This window comes from Nanorana parkeri, unplaced genomic scaffold (genome assembly GCF_000935625.1).
Source record: "Nanorana parkeri isolate BGI_ZX_2015 unplaced genomic scaffold, ASM93562v1 scaffold597, whole genome shotgun sequence".
Taxonomy (NCBI): Eukaryota; Metazoa; Chordata; class Amphibia; order Anura; family Dicroglossidae; genus Nanorana; species Nanorana parkeri.
The window spans coordinates 31,515-42,645 of NW_017306865.1; the positions used below are offsets into that span (position 1 = coordinate 31,515).

Below are 11,131 nucleotides of genomic sequence, written 5' to 3' on the forward strand. Positions count from 1 at the left end.
GCTGGTAGGTTAATTGGCTCCCCTCTATTGTATATGTGAGAATAGGGATGATGACATCGCCTTATGTGAACATACAATGCAGCATAATTTGTCGCCGCCATATCAATGCCTGTAACAAATAATTTTCTGAATTCAGCGCATGCTGAATACCGATTAAAAAACAGTGAATATAAATCACTAAACAACTTCGCAGCACAAATTCTATTCTTGCTTCTTGTATTTCCTCCGGCGTGCTCTACAAACGCTGCCTTTTCTGCTTTGTCTTTTTTTTTTTTTTTTTTAGGCCATATGGGAATTTTCGGAGCCATTGCAGCAAATCATGTTGCATTCAACGATGACCTCTGGGACACTAACAAATTGAGGTGAGCCAGTGAGAGCGATAGGACATCGGTGGCAGACAGAGCATGCTCAGAACCAGAAAGGGGGAGAGCAGCAAATGCCAGCTCAGTCTGCAGATGGTGCAATGAAAACCGCTATTATCATATGAATGAAACAGCCTTGCCGAGATTTGCTTGTAATTCTCCAATCAGAGGCCAGACAATAGGAACCCTCTTAAACCATTTTTTTTTAAATTCAGCACAAGGAAGACGGGGAACTCCAGATAACAGTTGATGCTTTTTTTTTTTTAACGCAATGTAAGCTATGTAGACTATTGAAGTGCTGATCCCCCATCCGCTGTATCCTCTGAAGTCTGCAGCTGTACCGGAGTCATGAACAGCATGTTCTTATGGTGAGTGCTAATGACAGCATTTAGCCATTACAATATGGCTCACGTATTTTTCTTTTTATAGAAATAATGGCTACGCTTTATGTACTGCTACAGAATGTGATTGCTTTCAGCTAATTATATCTGAATTATTCCTCATGGGGAATGGCTTGCTTTCTGTTTGATTATGTATAATAATGACTGTATGGAAAAGGCACATTTATATTTATCGTACAATATTTTGGACAGGTACTCGTCTTGTGTGTCATATACTATTATAGAGCATCATCTATTCTCCGTGCTTACCAAGTGCAACAAATGCACATAACGTGACCTCATTTTTACAAAGTCCAGGCCTCCCCAAAAGCAAAGGGAGAACAGCTTTCATTACGTTGTTAAAATGACATATAACATGACAAATGGAAGCTCATTGAAATAATTAGATCTAGATATAGCTCGAAGGTTTACTATAAGAAGGATGCCTTCTCCTATTTAAATTGACCTTGTGTGGTTTATGTATAAGAGTTGGCTAACTGTTACTTAAGGCAGGGGTAGGCAACTTCAGCACCCCAGCTGTACTGAAACCCTACCCAGCCTACCTCTGGAATAGAGGGTCATAATTTTCAGCTTATTTGGGTTTATTAAAATTTGTCCACAATAAAGCCGGATATACATGGTTCTAATTTGAAATTGAACAGACTCCTCCATCAACGCTTATGAGTGTTAATGGACGAATCCCCCGCTGTTTCCTTTGTATTCTGACAGTGGCCGCTGTCAGTATGCACGGATGGAACTAGCAGCTGAAGCCGTATTTTCCAACCTGCTCCTTCAATCAGCTGATCGAGGGATGCCGGGCAGAAGGGTGCTGACAGTGGCACCCATGCAGCAAATTTCAGCTGGTTCATCAAGAATTGTGTATACCTTACTTTAATAAAGTTAAGAGAAGTATTGTCTCAGTCTGCGCTGATCCATAGCAATCGGATTGTTTATATTATTCTCCTATACCAGGAATAGGTAACCTTGGCACTCTAGCAGACCTGAAAAAACAAATCCCATCATACCTCTGCCTCAGGGAGTCATGTCTGTGACTGGGAGTCTTGCAATGCCAAATAGGACTTGTAGTTCCACAACAGCAAGAGTGCTAAGGTTGCCTACCCCTGTCCTATACTATAAACGGAGAACCTGATTGGTTACTGTGGGATAACAGAAAGTAACTATTCACCACTTAAGACATTTTTCATAAATGAGGCCAACGACAGCGATATATGCGGTTACACAAAATAACCAATTACAAACCAGCTTTTTGACAGGTTGCTTTTTCTAAATGTGACTGGATGCTATATGTTAGGGCGTCTGCACGCTTCTGCCTCTGGGAATGCCTGTGGCTGCCTGCGTCTTGTAATGCCTCATGGGACTTGTAGCTCCACAACAGCTGGAGTGTCAAGGTTGCCTACCCCTGCTCTATGCTGTGAAATGCCCTTTAAAGGAGAACTATGGGGTTAAGGCTTTTCCCCACAGTTCTCCTTAGGGTAACGGGAGGACACAAACTAGCATCCTCCCGTCACCCTAGGCTCAGTATAGCGCGAGCTGTCGATCGCAGTATACTGAGACGCCGCAGTATACCGCAAGCTCCTGCTCGCAGTATACTGAGACGCCGCAGCTGAAGCGCATCCCGACATTATGACTGACAGCTGGCTCTGCCTATCTAGAGGCAGAGCCAGCTGTACCCGCCCCCTCCCCCGTCCATTCCGCCAGTCAGCGCTGGCGGATCGGAGAGTGGAGGGGGGAATCCAGTCCCTCCCCTGTCACGGCAGAGAGCTGTGACAGGATCGAGAGGTGAGCGAACGCCGGTATGTGTTCGCTCACCTCCCGATCTACTGATCCTGCCTGTGACAGTCTCATTGTCACAGGTCGGCTAGAACTATGAGGTGAGTGAAAAGCACTCACCTCATAGTTCTCCTTTAAGCAGAACCTGTCAGTGTTTACGGTTTCTGAAATAATTGTACTGCTTTTGATTGTGTGTTAGGCCAAAATATAGGCATTTTATTTCAGATGGAGCGGGGAAGTGTTAGCACCCCTTTTTCACCGTGGTCCAGGCCTCCATTAGGTTTACCTTCACTTCTTGTCCCACGGACAATAGTTTCACTAGACAGGAAGTGAGGGAAAGTCTGCAGCAGGGACACAGACAGAAATTACAGAAAATTGTTATCTTATACTTACCGTAAATTTCCATTCCTGGCCTCCTCATGGGACAGCTCCATCTATAGGTATGCTGACATGAAAAGATCAGACAGATTTACCTTCTTCTACTACTTCCTGTCCGACTGACAACAGTTTCACCAGATAGGGGTTGTAGCTTTCCCCAAGCCTACTGTGCACTAAGTGCTTTGTCTTACCATTCATTTAAGTGGCACCTCAACGCACCACCTGGTGCAACCCAACGCAGCGTGCGGTACTGAAAAGGGAATTTATCAAAATCTGGAACAGCTGTGCATGGCAACCAATCAGCTTCTCTCTTTCATTTTCAAATCTTAACTGAACAAACTGAAGAGAGAAGCTGATTGGTTGCCATGCACAGCTGTTCCAGTTTTGATAAATTCCCCCCTGTGTGTTGTGTTATGAAGAAAACAAAATAGTGCATGCGCTACTTTTTTCCACCACAACACAAAGCACAGTATTGGGCTGGGAGGTGCACTGGGGTCCCATTAAAATGAATGACAGCACAGCACATTTAGTGCATTGTAACGCACGCTAGTTTCATTTTGCGATAGCGTGCTATTGCTATTGATTAACACGATATGATGTGAAATGTGAATGGCCCTCAAGGTTACAGAGAATATGTTCAACATATACTGATGGAATAGTGAGCGAGGAATATAAATACAGTATCATTGTGCTGGAGGTTAGAAATCTCTCAGCAAGTTAGGCTGTCATTTTTCTCAGAAATCATTTAAGCTCTAGTGCTATTAGATGATATGAACACTACAGGCAAACTGAATATTCTATCACTTAACAAGGAATACATTAATACATGAACGCGAGTTAAAAAGCCTTATCTACATTTCAGTCTCTGGAGAAAATGTCATCAGACCCTGGGTAAATATACCGATAAGTACTGCACCTCTGTACAGTCTTCTGAAGTCTTTATAGCTTTATTTTTTTTTTTATTCAGATGGTAATTATGTGAAAAGACAGTAAGGGGTCAAGCTATAAACAAGTTCCAAAGAGGTTTCCACCGTCCACCTTACTAAGTTATAAACAATTTGCACAGCCATTCATCCTGCGATTCTCTGTGAACATTCGTTCTGTGCAAATAAAGGCAACAACTAAATCTTAGTATATTTTCTTTTCCGTTTGAATGTAATGTGATGTAATACTTTCTTTTGCCCAGGTTGAATGTAATGAAATACAGTAATATGGCCACTAGATGGAACTGAGTAGCTTAGAAATATACCTATGCTCCTCAGCTCTATCTAGTGGCCATAATGTGACATTACATGACATTCAAGCGAGAGTAAAAGTATTTATTTCCTATGCCCCTCTACTCCATCTAGTGGCCATAATGCCGTATTACATTACATTTAATGTGAAAAGAAAATATATTTATACAGGGTTATTCACAAAAGGGTGAAGAGTTTGGAAAAGGTAGGAGAAGTGAACAATCTAGGCCGAAATAGCTGAATTGGAAACATTCTCCAATTCAGCTTACTTCACAGACTTTTTTCAAGCGTGCCCGAATAGCCGGCTCTGCAGTCATCCAACCAATCGAAAACTATACCAAGATCACGACTGCTGTTGGTATCAGCCACTTTGGTACTGTATTTATAAATGTACGTTGGTACTGAAGTAGTTAAAGAACTCCATTTTTATTTTTAAATTAACCCTTGCAGGGGTTCTACCCCTGCACGGCAAGGGGTTAAATGCTCATTTTGATCTAGGGAGGGAAAAAAAAAGATACACCCACCTGATCCTCGGTCCCACAGCAGTCACCTCTCTCCCCCCTCCGATCCCGCTCTGGAACGTCCCTCGTCATCCTTATGTCTAATGGGCTTGCATTAGACAAGATGACGTCACAGGTCCTTAGACGGCCAGGGCCCGGGGGAGAAGAGGTTGTAGGGACTGGTCTAGCTGCCAGACTGGACTGAGGATAAGGTGAGTATATCGTCTTTATTTTTGTCCCTAGACCAAAACGAGAAGTTAGCCCCACTACAAGGGTTTATTTGGAAAAAATCCTGAAGTTCCTCTTTAAGGAGATGTATGTCATTTAAAAAGAGCTACAGATGTTGATGGTAAACAAGATACTCCTATAACCTGCTAATCAATTAGACTTGGGAAATTCTTCACAAATGAGTGACAATCGTCACCATGAGTTCACTTGTTAAGTGTGAAACTCATGGATGAGATTGGGTAAAGGAAACACATGAACAGATGGCTCCCGTTCAATCAGTAGAAATATGTGAATATGTATGAATATATATTTTATGTTACATTTTGAGGAATGAAGTGGCTTGTACACATAGTATTGCAGTTAATATAAGGTTATTAGCAAATAGTATTTGTAGATTTGACACGGGGTGATGATTGAAGTAGATCAGTGGTTGTCAACCTGTGTAATCTCAGGACTCACATTTGTCCTTGGTCATTAAGTCGCGACCCAAGTCGTAGTGCAATGGAACGCACAGCAGTAGGGTGCCGAGCCTTCCGGTGCGGGCTTACAAACTGTGGGTGGGAGGTGCATTTGGGGTACCATTCAAATGAATGGCAACGCAACACACCAGAATGCGCGGTAGGTGCAATTGCGTGGGACGGTGCGTTAATCGCACAGTACTATGCAATTAACGCACTGTACTAGTGTGAACGGGCCCTCAAAAACACTGACATACATGCACACCCACAGACACAATCTCACACACTCATAGACATTCACATACACACTCCAAAAAATGTTTATTTTTTTTAAGGTAAACCCAATCTCCCTACCTTATGCAAACTGGTGTGGATCCTCAGCCGTGGGCCAGTGTAAGCTGCTGTGCTGTGAGGGAGCTCCCTCCATACGTGCATTGCTTGTACAGCTGCCTTGCGCAGGCTGTAGAGGTGCCAGGAGCCAGAATGTGATGTCACTCCGGTCCAGGCACCTCTACAGGGCATGCGAGGGAGCTGTAAGCAATGCACGTATGGAGGGAGCTCCCTCGCGGCCATTGCCCCATCTCATCCCACCTGAAGCAGACACTCGGCCCCGGGCAGCATATTTTGAATGGCTGCTTTGCGTAAGAACAGTGCTGCCCTAGGGGGAGGCAGAGGAGCCTCTCACGGAGAAAAGTGGAAGGCATGTGGCGACCCACTGAACACAGGATCGCGACCCACTTTTGGGTCAGGACCCACCAGTTGAAAACCAAGGAACTAGAGTGTGAAAAAGGCAGAACATAGTAATTGTTCTAAATCTCTTTAGTACATTCTATGCCGTATTATGCTACTTAATTGTCTCTCCGTCACACCGTCCAGCACAGAGACCCATCGGCCTGCATTTTCTGGTGCCTATAATGGAGTATTAAGACCAACTCTATTTTTTCTTTAGAGAGTGAGGAAGAGTTTGGAACTTTTTCAGGTTTTTTTTGTTCGGTTTCCTCCTAGGGGCAATTTCCCTTCAGTTCCTGTCCTAGTGACAGGGTAACAAAGGGGAAGGAAAGTAACAAATACTGTGTTAGTAGAGTAGGGGAAGGTCAGAACCTCTGTCTGGGTTTCTTACTTTTTCTGTTCCTCCCATTTCTTTTCACAGGGACAGAAAGCATCAGGAAATGTCTCAATATGGTCATAAATAGCAATAAAAAGAAGACAGAAGTTCAAACGTTTCTCTCTCCATCCAAAACTACAAAAAAATTGGAGGTTGGCTTTAAAGTGGAAGTTCAGCCTAGAAATCATAAATAAGTATTAAACAGACATGTAACATGTACCATGATACACATATAACACCACATTTGACTTCTGTCCACAATCTGGTTGTGCAGCAATCAGCATTGGAAGCCACTGGCCATTTACCAGAGTCACCATACAACTTACTGTGTCGCTCAATCCTTTATGTTATCGACATCTCTCGATTGCAAAGCCTGAAATGCAACCTCTGTGCCCTGATACTGTCAAAGACGTAGATAGCATGAGGGAGGCTGAGTGGTACCATGAGTTGTATGGTGTCACTGGTAAATGGCTGTCAGTTTCCAATGCTAATTGCTGGACAATGCACACAGATGCTATGCGTTTATGAAGGTGCATATGTTATATGGCTGTTCTGACGTTCTTCAATGATTTCTAGGGTGAACTTTAACTTTAACTTCTTCCTAACTCTTCCATTATTACCACTAGCCTCTCCTGTTTATGAAAAAGAACCAATAACAACAGTAAACCCACTGCATGCAGGAAGTAACTGGGTATCAGCCAATCTCGGAGGTGGCTAGCATAGTGCTGAGGCAATATGATTATACAGAAGTAATGCAGGAATGTCTGAGATTTAGGAGTCATTTATTCAACCTCCAGCAATCCAAATTCAATGATATCTGTGCTCAATTGACATCTCATGTGAAACACAGCCCTCATAGATTATCTACAAGTGGGGCTCTCTCTTGCTTCATGTGAGATAGGAGCTTTAAGTCAGAAGCAGATGCCCATTTGTCATTTTTCGGTTACTTATTTACCATTTGTACATCTTTTAATTTTCCCACTGCAATATTCTGTCCAACATCATGTTCACAGACCTAACGGCATGTTCTATGTTACTTGCATTCTTCAATAAAGAAGTGATGAAGATCTCTGTTGTCCTCTAAAACCAGACGTTGACTTTCAATTTCTAACCTGCGCAAAAATAAAAGCAGAAAACTGAAGACATTCTGCTAACTGTCCTTTTTCTTTTTTAGATATTGCAAACACCCACCAAGAAAGGCCAATGTGCCAGTTACCGTATATAGCAACCAATGACAGGCAGTGGCATGTTAAATCTGTTTTGTTGCTTTGGGCAGCGTAGCAAATTGTCCTTCCTTCCAGTTCTACTTTATACATAAGTTTTGTAGACTCGGCCCAAAAAAAAGAGAGGAAACGGTTCTTAGAAAATAAAGCCATGGTTAGTGGCGCAGACGCTTTGTGGTCATTGCAATGATGATAAAGCTGGCCATACACCTTATAACTAGAGGTGCACCGAAATGTAAATTTTAAAACCGAAACGAAACCGAAATTTAAAAAAATGTCAGGTCGAAACTGATAACGAAAATGTTTTTTATTTTTATTTTATTTATTTTTCACAATTTTTTAATATTTTATTTTTATTTATAAACTTTTTATTTTGTTATATTTATTTTTATTAAGTAATTCATTTTGTATTAAATATTTTTTTTTTTTACTTTACTTTTAGGGGCTTCGGGGAAATATTACGGGTCTAAACAGACCCCTGATAATTCTCTCTTTTAAAATAGAAAAAGAGATTGAGAACACAAAGTCCTCAATCTCTTTTTCTGTATCCCCTGTTATCAATGAACAGGAATCCTCTATGAGTGTTCCTGTTCATTGATAACATGAGAACATTGTTTGTTTACTATAACTACAATTATGAATGAACAGGAGGTGATGTAGATCACTTCCCATTCATTCATAATTGAGGATATAGTTAACATACCATATCCTCAATTATGTACACACACTCAGCGATCACTGATCACTGAGTGTGTGTACCTTGCTCTTGCTCTTCTCTCTGACACGCTGTCACAGGAGGCTGATCGAGCGGTGTAGGGAGGAAAGCCCAGCCTTCTGTGACAGCGCTGTCTCCGCCCCGGACTGTAATAGTCCGGGGCGGTGTGGGAGGAGACGCTGGCCGCTCACAGCGCTCTCCACTGCAGCGCTCGGCCGGCTGTCACTTTCTCTTCTCCCCGCTGGGACATAGAGCAGCGCCCAGCGGGGAGGAAAGAAACCAAGGATGCGCCGATGTATCGGCAGGAAAATGGCACTTTGACTTGCGATGGTTGTAAGGTAATTAAAAAAACTTACGATCTGCCCATCTTGGACAGGCAGATCGTACTTGCGATCATCGCAAGCCCGCCCCGCTGAGGGGCAGGCTTCCAATGGCTGCAATGCCGAACGGCCAGTGTGCGCTTGCGCACACCGGCCCGTGCAGCATTTGTCTTACGAGCAGGCAGACTGCGTTTCTACTGTACGCTCGCACGCCTTCCATACACCTGCCGATTATCGTACGATTGCGGGATTTCCCGCGATTATCGTACGATAATCGGCAGGTGTATGGGCACCTTTAGAGAGACATTTCACAGATGTTTGTTCCCCATATTTTGGATGGGCAAACCACCCAACCGAAACTCACAGGGTTATGCACGAAGAGGTGAAGAGTTTGGAGAAGGCAGGAGAAGGGAACAATGTAGGACAACATAGCTGACCTGGAAAGTGATCTGAATTGGAGAATTTTTCCAAATCAGCCATGTTGTCCTAGATTTGTTCACTTCTGATAGTCACAAGCAGTTGGCATATTGGTCTGATCGACTGTGTAATCGTTACTACTGCCCAACATTGGGTTTGAAGATGATTGGTTGCCCTGTCACAATCATTCATGACTATCAACCACTGAATGCAAAAAAACTCCAATACTGTGAAGACAAAGATGACTGTAGGGACATTGTGTCAAGCTTCAATCATGGACAAAATAACACAGAGACATTAATGAGAAGGTTTTGCATGTGTGATCACGACAGCCTGTTACCATCTGAAGCCAATTGTCAGCTGAGTGGGACAAATGGACAAATGAATACCACAGCTGTCCATTTAGTTTAGATTTAATGGCATTGGGATGGGTCTTTTTAATGTGGAGGGGCGTTTATCACTATGTCATATTGCATTGATTGTTCAAGTGACATTATCATATTACAAGAAAGGAAATAACACATAGCTAAGTCTTCTAGGCTATTTAGATTAGAATACAAGCCATTCTTGGCTTTCATTTTGCTTCATATATTTTAAGCTCCATATTGTTTTGCTATAGTTAATGGAGTCTAACATTACTTATGCCATTTTGCCTCTCCTATCATACGCTTCTCCCCCATCTCCTTCCCAAATTGCATTTATTTGTTCATTTATTAATGTGTTTTAGCTGGTTGCAACCCTAGAAAATAATAGCTTCACATTGCTAGTGATGCATTATTTAGTAGACCATCATCACCGTTACATTATATAGCCTATGATCTGTCTTCATAGTCTAATATAACACCGATTTATAATACTGATATTGTGTCAGTCAAATTGAAAACATTGTGCTAAGTTTATAAAATAACACTTTCTCATATTGCTGAATCACTGAATGGTATATGTATTTGTTGCTAACACTATTTTGATTTTGATTAAGAATACATTAAAAAGAAAAGAAGCGTGTTATTTACATCAAAATATAAGAATACAATAACATCTTGATCTTAAAGTGTAGTTCCACTTTTGCAGTCAAATGTGAGAAACCCCCTCTATATATGTTTGTTATTTGTTAATATTCACACAGCATACTGAGAAATATTGAAAACATACTTCTTATCTTTAACATGCTTCTAGAGCAAGCATTTGGGCAGTACGATATCAAAGTATGTTTGCCCCCATACAAAGACTGGGGAGTTTCCCCTTAAAAATGTACAATGCAGAAGCCAACATCGAGATCTTTAACCCTTTGTTAGGACAGAAAGAAGGGAATTTATCAAAACTGGAGCAGACAAAATCTGAAGCAGCTGTGCATGGCAACCACTCAGCCTCACTCTTATTAAGCTGGCCATACACCTTGAAATTATCTGCAGATTTTCTCTGGTCAGATCGAAAAGGTGCAACAGATTCCTCCATCTACACTATACTGTGTGGATGGAGTAATCTCCACCTGGGCCAAGCTTCAGTATCTTGCTAGTCGGCCCTGCTGGCTCCCAAAATACCTGAATAATCAGATTGGGTGCAGGCATTGTTCAGGTGTTTTGAGAGCCAGCGGGGCCGACTAGCAAGATACTGAAGCTTGGTCCAGTGGGAGATTCCTCCATCCACACAGTTTAGTGTAGATGGAGGAATCTGTTGCACTTTTTCCATCTGACCACAGGAAATCTGCAGATAACCTATAGGAGTATGGCCGGCTTTACATTTTCAAATCTTAACTGAACAAACTGAAGCGAGAAGCTGATTGGTTGCCATGCGCAGCTGCTCCAGATTTTGTCTGCTCCAGTTTTGATAAATTCCCTTCAGAGTGTCTAAATCTAGTTTAAACTGATAATAAGATCTGCCAGTACAGTACAGACGAGGGTCAGTTCCCCAGACAACTTGCATAGAAGATGGAAAATCAGTTTTATTATTTAATTAGAAAAAAAATGCTATGTGACTTAAAACATGATATAAATATAAAGTGTTTACTGTTTTAAATAG

General features: G+C 42.0%; 1 protein-coding gene across 1 annotated transcript in view; it reads left to right on the forward strand.

Moving 5' to 3' along the window:
* The first annotated feature begins 290 nt into the window (after window positions 1-290).
* POMGNT2 (protein O-linked mannose N-acetylglucosaminyltransferase 2 (beta 1,4-)) overlaps window positions 291-11,131 on the forward strand; it is a 17,194-nt gene continuing 6,353 nt past the window's right edge. The window contains exon 1 of the mRNA XM_018562753.1: window positions 291-730. The gene's annotated coding sequence lies outside the window, so the exon portion shown is untranslated. The remainder of the gene's footprint in view (window positions 731-11,131) is intronic.